Below are 9,923 nucleotides of genomic sequence, written 5' to 3'. Positions count from 1 at the left end.
TTTTTTTTGGTAGTTGTAGATGGACACAATACCTGCACTTTGTTTATTTATTTTTATCTGGTGCTGAGGTTCAAACCCAGTGTCTTACACGTGTGAGGAAGCGCTCTACCACTGAGCCACTACCCCAGTTCCTTGGTTTTCATTTTAATTGACTTTATTTCCATGCTAAAGATTGAACCCAGGGCCTCATGCATGATAGACATTCTACAACTGGGCTATATATACTCTTGACCCTAGTTATGCAGTTTAAAGCATGCATTTGTGAGCTCTGGATCATGTTTTTTCAAAGTGTGATTGTGATTTGAATCAGAGGTTTTTCATATTCTCTCTAGAAACCTGTTTCTTTACCGGTCTTCTCTCAGTAAATGGCTCAATGATAAAGCACCCATGGGTTCAATATACATTACCCTCCACTTGTAGGAGCCAAAGACAGCCTAGAGTTTTCTCCTTTTCTTTACTCACCCATTCCTCCATTTAATCCATTATCAAGTCATGTTGGTTTTACCCTCAAAATATATCTCAAATCTAGTCACTTCTTTCCATCTCTATACCCACTACCATATCTTTTTTCCTATCTTGTCCCTTTCCAATCTCTATTCGGCAGCCAGAACAATCTTGAAAAATAAGCCAGGTGTGGTAGCACACACCTGTAATCCCAGTGGTTTGGAGGATGAAGTAGGACCATCACAAGTTCAAGGGCAGCCTGGGCAATTAGACTCAGTCTCTAAATAAATAAAATCATGTCACTTCTCTTCTTAAAGCGCTTTAATGACTCCTATTTCCACTTAAAATAAAATGCAAATCCTTTGCCACAGCCTGCCTAACAGGCCCACCACCTGGCTGAATCCCACCTGGCTCTCTAGTCTTACAATGCATCCCCACTGCACTTTGCTTGGCCAAGCCCACTGGTTTACTTTCTGCTCCTTGAAACACCAAGTGCTTTGCCATCTTTGCACTTGCAGTTCACTCTGCCCCAAACTCCCATACTTCAGGGTAAAATGTCACTTCCTCAGAAAAACTTTTCCTGGCCCTTGAATCTCAAGGTTGGCCTTGGTCCGCTTTAACTTCTATCACATCAAAATTAACTATGATTAGGTTGTTTTCTTCTTTATTATTTGTCTTTTACCAAAGGCAGGAACTGTTAACGACTGCACACAGGGCACCTAGTACATAGATCATTCAAGAATCTGCTGAATAAATATATAACTAAGTGAATTAATGAAAAGAAAGAAAAAAATCGTAGAAATTGGCCTTTTGGGAGCATCCCAGGTGAATAACTTAGAGGACAAGCAAGAAACAAACAGATGCACATATGAGTTAGAACATTTTGGTTATTGTTTAATAAGAGATCATTACAAAGGTATGGGGAAACCACAAAGATAGTAAAGTGTCCAAGGACCAGCAATAGCAGAGCTCTTTGTCCACAGTCTAGAATACAGAAAGGTTGGTGGCACCTAAAAGGAGAGATTCCTAGAGACAGAGCTAACTCCAAATAAGCTTGCTCTTTAGTCAAGCGACTCAGCCTGAAGTGATTTCCACAGAGATGGTCCTGAGAGATAAATACCAACCTCCCTCTTTCTGATCTCATACTAGGGCTTCCCACTGGCCAAATCAAGTTGAGAGGGGGACTGGGGATAGGACTCAAATACTACTTTACCTGTAAGATTTTTTAAAAATTATTTTTGAGTTGTAGTTGGACACAATATCTTTATTTTATTTATTTTTATATGGCGTTGAGGATCCAACCCAGTGCCTCATACATCCCAGGCAAAGTGCTCTGCCACTGAGCCACAACCTCAGCCCTACCTGTAAGGTTTTATTTGTTTCATTGACTAAGATATATAATACAATGCTAATAATAATTATCAGTTCTAGATGTTGGAGTCATACACATTTAATATTAATTTTTGGTTTTGAGATGTCTTAATTTCTCAAAAATTTGATTGGCACAGTTTTCCCTGTATCCCAGGGACAATGGTTTCAGTTACTGATTCCTATCTCCCCAAGTGCAAGTAATTTTTTTTGGGGGGGGGGTGAGGAAGAAGGATATGTGGGTATTCTGATTGTAATCCAATTACTTAGGAGGCTAAGCAGGAAGATCACAAATTTGAGGACAGCTTGAGCAACTAAGCCCAAGACCCTGTCAACTAGAAATAAAGATAAAGGAAGAAAGTAAGGAGGGGAGGAACAAGAATAGATTAGGAAAAGAAGCTCAGTATCCCTACAACTTTACAATTGGAAATGTCCCTCGGAAATTTTCTAACAGAAAACAAAACGCAGTCTTCTAACAAATATTCTAGGTCAGCACTATATGTTGTGGTTGATATAAAGACAAATAGAACAGACCCCTAAAAACGCGGGGGTCTATAAAAATGTAGCAAAAGGCTGTCGTGAGGTATACAAAGAAAAAAAGAAATTGACCAAAAGGTCAAAATGACCTGGATTTTATCCTTTAAGTCCCAATTTTTTTTTTAAAGAAAGAGTGAGAGAGAATTCTTCAATATTTATTTTTCAGTTTTCGGTGGACACAACATCTTTATTTGTATGTGGTGCTGAGGATCGAACCTGGGCCGCATGCATACCAGGCGAGCACGCTACCGCTTGAGCCACATCCCCAGCCTTAAGTCCCAATTAATCCTTACTTCTGTTGTGATTTTTGAGTCCTCTGGGAGATCAGATTTTGACACTAGCAAAACTACAGCTAAGTAGCATCCTGTTACCCCAATTCTTTTTTTTTTTTAAAGAGAAGTAATTTTCTTTAAAGAGAGAGAGGGAGAATTTTTAATATTTATTTTTTAGTTCTCGGCGGACACAACATCTTTGTTATGTGGTGCTGAGGATCGATCCTGGGCCGCACGCATGCTACGGCTTGAGCCACATCCCCAGCCCCTGTTACCCCAATTCTTACAAGTCCTTGACAGGAATGACTATTCTTACTGACAATAGTGATATGACTTGGGTAGCACACAACCCTCATCTTCCAAATCTAGCATAACAGCAAAAATGTAACCCAGAACTGTAAATTGGTAGTACAACCTCAAAATAGAAAATTAAAAAAACTAGGACCTTGGGGCTGGGGGTTGTGCCTGCTTTCCAGGACTGAAACAAAAGGTTCAATATTCAGCATCACATAAAGGTAAAATATTGTTATCCACCTACAGCTAAAAAAATAAGCAGTAAGAAACAAAAAATCTTACCTCAAAAACGACCTCAAAACACTACACCCAAGCACTTACAGGTTCTGCTTTTAGAAAAACTGTTAATAACGGAAACCACTCAGACTGTGGTCTCTCCCTCTTAACCTCAGAAGAGAATTAAGAACGATCATCAATGGCAAAAAGCAGTTGCAGTAAAGCAACACCCAGTGCCTGCTTCACGCTCAGGAGAGACCACTCAACTCCTCCTCGTGGTTTTCGGTACTCTACACGATCAGAGAAACTTCTCTAGTAACATACTATAGAAATGATCCCTGAAAGTATAGTCCTAACCTACCCCCACCGGGCCCTGCTGGGTCTACCAGGATTATTCACTTTTAAATGAAGATGAGGTAGTTTTCCTCACTTCTAATTTCGCTGTAAAATAAACAATAAAACACACTTTGCGATACGATATTTCCAAATATTATCACTTAACAACACAGTTTAACGTTTTAAATGGAAACGTACTTGTTTAGAAAAGTTTTCAAACCGCATGCTAAATTAACATAATGCCGAATGACAGCCAATCACAACCTGAGTTTTAAAGCCAAGGAGGCGTTCTCTTCTTGGTTCTAGTAATGTGGCCCCGCCCCTTACGGCTAAAGGAAAAGGTGGGCTTTTTACCTCTACTAGTGAGCATCTGGTTGCTTCTGGTGATGGGTAAGTCAAACAGTAGCTCAAAATGGCTGGTCTAAGAATTTAACTTCAAACACTAATAAGAACATGTCACTGTGACCTTGGCTGAGACCCAGCACTTGGAAAACAAAATCTTCTATGTTTACTGCCATGCTTGCCTTGAATATTAAAAATATATCTAGTTGTCTGTGGGTTGGGCATTATTTTTTCCCTGAACAAACATGAGAATGTAAGTGTCAACCATAACAGTATTAGGTGGTTTTGTGTTTTGCAATCCTGGGGATTGAACACAGGGGCACTCTATTCCTGAGCTGTATCCACCACAAACATTTTTATTTTTTATTTTGAGTAGGATCTAGCTAAATTGCTGAGGCTGGCCTGCAACTTGCTCTCTTTCTGTCCCAGCCTCCCCAGTCCCTGAGATTACACACATGCATCACCTTGCAGAGCATATTAGCAACTATTTATCAAGAGCCTGTCACATATTCAACAACATTTTGAGTGCTTTTTTTTTTTTTTTTTTTGCACTGGGATTAAACCCAGGGATAACTTTACCACTGAACTATACCCTCACCCTATACCCTCAGGCCTTTTTCTTTGGAGTCAGGTCTCACTAAGTTGCCAAGACTGGCCTCAAATGTGTGATCCTCCTGCTTCAGCCTTGCAAGACTATGTTTTTACAGGCATGAACCAGAATGTTTGTGTGGACACAAGGGATATTCTCTGGGGTTCATCTGGACAGCTTTTCTTTCTTCTTGGTGTTCGGGATTTAACCCAGGGGCAATTTACCATGGAGCCAACATCTCTAGCTTCGCTTTTGGTGGGATACCGGGGATTGAACCCAGAGGTACTTAAACACTGAGCCACATCCCCAGCCTGTTTTTTTTTTTTTTAATTGCAAATTAGGGTATCACTAAGTTGCTCAGGGCCTCACTAAATTGCTGAGACTGGCTTTGAACTTGCAACCCTCCTGCTTCAGCCTCCCAAGCTGCTGGAATTACACGTGTGCACTACCACGGCCAGCACTCAGTCCCGAAGAGATCTTTGCTCACATATTCTGTCTCCAATAGTCTCTCCACTAGCTCCCTGTTTTCATGCTTTGATGAGCCTCCTCATTTAGAACACAATTCGGTTGTTACTGCTGCTCTTTCAAATGCCCTGGTTCTCTACTTGCTTTGGATAAATGGCTGAGTGTTACCAGACTCATTGAGCATTGTTCAGCCCTCTTTCTCCCTTTATGGTGTGGTATCACTTTCACCAACCAAAGAGATAAATGAACCAAAGTCACAGAGGCCTCCTTTTAAAGCAAATGCTGTCATTCTCTCCAAGCCCTTGCCTTCTTTGATTTCAGTGTCCCATTTGGGGCACTTCTAATAACCACCTTCATTCTTAAATTTTCTGCTTTCATGGATTGAGGACATTATGCTCCTCTACTTCTGTTTATTTAGTTGTAGATGGACATGATACCGTTTATTTCTTATGCAGTGCTGAGGATCCAACCCAGTGCCTCACATGTGCTAGGCAAGTACCCTACCATTGAACCACAACCCCAGCCCCCCTACTTCTGTTTTTCAGACGACATCTGTTTTCTTTGGGCATATTCTAAGACTCAGCTCTCTTCTTACTTTTTTCCCCATTAAACTCTTCTTTCAGAATTCTCTCTCCTCCCTCTATTTATCTATCTATCTCTTAGAGCCTTGTGCTTGCTAGACAAGCACTCTACCACTGAGCTATACTGCCAGCTCATGATTTCATTTTAAATGCAAAATATCAAGCCTCAAATTAGTCCTTGGATCTATGCAGAAATCCCACTCTTTCTCCAATAGGCTCACATTCCCACTCCCTAGAAGTTCTATAATGAGCTTTCCCTTTACTGAAACATATACACCCTTTTCTCATTTTCAGTTTTAGCTAAAGACCTCAACTCATCCCCATTAATGAGTAATCAGAAACCATCAGGTGGAAACTTATCTTTGCACAATCAAAGCTACAAAATCCTACTTTTATCCTTAAATTGCTCTTCTCTTACAAGGAAGAGTTCTTCTTCCGAAAGTCTGTTTCTCCACTTGTGTTCTGTTCCTTTCCCTTTCTTTATTTTTCACTCTTCTTTCTATTCTCCTTAAGCACCAAGCTCTTTCCTGCCTCAGGGCTTTGCATAAGCTCTGAAATAATAACTACAACATGCATGAACCCTAAAGACATTGTGCTAAGTGCAATAAACCTTAGACATAGAAGGCCACTATACTTAGTCCATTTACTTTTCACTTATGTGAGTGTAAAAATAGTCAAACTGGGCTGGGGATGTGGCTCAAGCGGTAGCGCGCTCGCCTGGCATGCGTGCGGCCCGGGTTCGATCCTCAGCACCACATACAAACAAAGATATTGTGTCCGCCGAGAACTAAAAAATAAATATTAAAAATTCTCTCTCTCTCTCTCTCTCTCTCTCTCTCTCTCTCTCTCTCTCTCTCTCCTCTCTCACTCTCTCTTTAAAAAAAAAAAAAAAAAAAAAAAAAAAAAAAAAAAAAAAAAAAAAAAAAATAGTCAAACTTATAGAAGGAAAAGAAGAGAGTGTGCATTGCCAAGGACTAGTGAGAAGGAAAAAATGGGGAGTTAGTTGCTTGTGGGAAGCCATTCTTGCACGTGATTTGAGCTACCTTCCTGGCTGGGTGTGAGGCACTTAGACAAGCTGTGTCAGAACCTTCCCCACCCTTCCCCAGGTGCAAGGGCTTGTCCTTGTGGGGGTGTGGCTGACCAGTGACCTGAAAACCAATCACTGACCCTGACCTTGGAATGCTGCCCCCCCAAACCTTCTTTGGATGGAATTTTCCCCTGAATTTTTTTGTTTCCCAAGAAAAGCTCACTACCTGGCGTGTTTCTCTCTCTCTTGCTGGTCTCTTGTGTAAACCTCCCTACCACATCCGGTGGCTAGAGGCAGGAGCTGGGAGGAGCCGTCTCTGAGCTGGGCAAGAAAAAGGTAAATTGAGAGCTATGTGTCTTTAATTTGAACTCACTAGTTAATTTCTATGTTTCGAACCTCTAGTATGAAGCTAGCGTGCTGGTCGAGGGGCTGAAAGAATGAAATTGGTTGGGGTTGTAGTTCAGTGGTAGAGCACTTGCCTTGCATGTGTGAGGCCCTGGTTTCAATCTTCAGCACCACCTAAAAATAAATAAATAAAAATAAAGATACTGTGTCTATCTACAACTAGAAAAAAATTTATAAAATATTTTTTAAAAAGAATGAAACTGGCATTTTTCAGTAAATGGGTGGAACTGGTTCTTATATGAATACATGATTAGTGTAACTCCACATCCTATATGACCACAAAATTTATACCTTGGAAGTTATACTCCATATATGTGTGATATGTCCAAATACATTCTACTGTCATGAATAACCAAAAAGAACAAATAAGAAAGAAAAAAAAATGTACTATCTACAACAATGGAGTTTTACTCAGCCATAAGGAAGAATGAAATTATGGCATGTGCCAGTAAATGGATAGAAATGGAGAACGTCATGCTAAGGTAAATAAGCCAGACTCAGAGAATCAAGGTTTGAATGTTTCCTCTCATATGCAGAAGCCAGAAAAAAGGCATGGGAGGGATTGTACATTATAACAATATAGGGAAGATGAGTGGAGAAGGAGGAATTGGTAGGAAAGGGAGGAAATGTGCAATGAATTAACGAAATCATGCTATGTGCATGTATAATTATGCCACAGGGAATTCTCCTTTCTAAATTTGTAGGAAACACCAATCAAAAATAAATAAAGGAAGATCAGTAGAAAAAGGGAAGGGAGGAGGAGAGGGAAAAGGGTGAGGGATTAAGAAGTGAAATGGACTAAATCAAATCCCATCCCTGAGGGCCTGGGGTTGTGGCTCACTGGTAGAGTGCTCGCCTTGCACATGCGAGACACTGGGTTCAATCCTCAGCACCACGTAAAAATAAATAAATAAAGATATTGTGTCTCACTGAAAAATAAATATTTTAAAAAACACTTCATGCATGTATCATTTTGTCAAAATGGTCCCATCTACTATATAAAACCATAATTCTCTAACTAAAAAAATAGAGAGAGAGAGAATGTGTATCAAATGTCTGGCTTCAAGGATTCCTAGGCCTATGGTGAGTAAAAACTGTCACTTCCTAGAAAGTCCAGAAACCTCAAAATATTAGGTAGTGCACAAAAAGTCTGAAGCTTGCTTGGTTTGGTTTCCTAGGCTCGAGGTTTTGAAATCTAACCTGAGGAACTGAGGCTATAGCTCAGTGGTAAAGTGCTTTCCTCACATGGGTGAGATACTGGGTTCAATCCTCAGCACCACATAAAAATAAATAAAGATACTGTGTGTTCATCTACAACTAAATAAATGTTTGATTTTTTTTTTTAAAAAAAAACTTACCTGAGATTCTTTGTAAAATGTTCAATGAAACAAATTTTATTTATGTATTGATGCTGGGAATTAAGCCCAGGGGCATTTTACCTTTTCAATACAGGTTATTTTGAGTTTCTGAGTCTGACATAGAACTTCGATCTTCAGCCTCCCCAAAGCTGGGATTACAATATTTCACCTCACTCCACTGTTTATTTTAGGGGTATTTACTTTGGAGGGAGAGGGTCTCACTCTGTTCTTCAAGCTGGTCTTGAACTCCTGGCTCCAAGTGATCTTCCCACTTCAGCCTCCCATATATCTGGGATGACAAGTACTGTCCACTACTCCCAGCTAAAGCATTTTTTTCCTTTTTTTTTTTTTTTTTGTGTGTGTGTGTGTGCATGATTCTGGGGATCAAATCCAGGGCCTTGCACATGGTAGGCAAGTGCTACACCACCAAACTACATCCCAGCCCCAACAAGACATTTTAAAAGAGCCTATGTAGGGGTTGGGTTTGTGGCTCAGGGGTAGAATGCCTGTCTGAGGCACTGGGTTCTATCCTCAGTACCATATATAAATAAATAAAAAATAAAAGTCCATCAACAACTAAAAAAAAAAAAAAGAGTCTATGTATTCAGACATGGTGGTACATGCCTGTACTTCCAGCTACTGGAGAGGCTGAGGCAGGAGGATTGCTTGAACCAAGGAATTCAAGGCCAGTCCTGGCAACATAGTCAGACTCTGTCTTTAAAAATAAAAAATCTTATGAGTTTATTCTGCCTACATTTATGGAAATAATAAAAAATCAACATCTACTTTGTAAACAAATTGGCCTTACTCTGATTATCCTTGATAAAAAAATGGCGGGTGATTATGGAGCCAAAAATATTTCAGAAGAAAATGGTAGTATACCTGTTATACTGCTTTTGAGGGTGTTTTTGTTGTTGTTGTTTTGTTTTGTTTTGTTTTGCGTTACTAAAGATGGAAACCAGGGCTTTGTGCATAATAAGAAAGTGTTCTACCACTGAGTAACATCCCTGATCCTTTATATTTTATAAGACAACATCTCATCAAGTTGCCCCTGCTGATCTCTTCCTGCCTCAGCTTCCTGAGTAGCTAGGATTATAGGTGTGTGCCACCCCCCAACGGGAGTAGAACCCGAGTTCTTCCAGTTTAATATCTAGGTGTAATTCTCCAACTAAAAACAAACACTGCTCAGATTCTAAAGCCCTGTAAAGTAAAAGTGAACAATTCAAAATATGTCAAGGGTCAAGATTTTGGCCTAAGAGTATGGGCCCCTTTTGTTAAGCAAATGGTGCTGCAGGAAGAACCAAGCACTGCTGAGTTAAGGCATCAATGCTGATGTTCATGTAGAATACAAGAACCTAAAGAGCCACACAGTTCACCAAAACACCCAAGGCCTTAACTAGACAGGAACTACAAACCAGGGCAAGGAGCTGATGACTTCTGGCTGGAGCAGCCTTTCCCAAGACTGTAAGAACAAGACTCCCTTTCATAAAACTCTTACCCCTCTTATTTTGTCCTTGTTTATGTTTACCTCTTTCTCTCAGAAGGATAATGTCGTAATTAGAATTTCACAACCAATAGTTTCTATCTTTATTTCTTTGTGGTATTGGAGATTGAACCCAGAGGTTCTCTACTACTGAGCTGTATCTCTAGTCCTATTTATTTGTTATTTTTGGTAACAGGAATTGAATC

The 9,923-nt window shown here is 40.0% G+C and overlaps 1 non-coding gene across 1 annotated transcript; it reads right to left on the bottom strand.

The window, feature by feature from the left end:
• Nucleotides 1-3,271: 3,271 nt before the first annotated feature.
• LOC120884694 (small nucleolar RNA U3) lies at nucleotides 3,272-3,485 on the bottom strand. Its single transcript, XR_005727112.2, has one exon. It is a non-coding gene; the product is annotated as a small nucleolar RNA U3 (small nucleolar RNA).
• Nucleotides 3,486-9,923: the final 6,438 nt, after the last annotated feature.

Source organism: Ictidomys tridecemlineatus, chromosome 3, assembly GCF_052094955.1.
Source record: "Ictidomys tridecemlineatus isolate mIctTri1 chromosome 3, mIctTri1.hap1, whole genome shotgun sequence".
Lineage (NCBI taxonomy): Eukaryota > Metazoa > Chordata > Mammalia > Rodentia > Sciuridae > Ictidomys > Ictidomys tridecemlineatus.
This window is presented reverse-complemented; position numbering and strand designations above follow the sequence as displayed.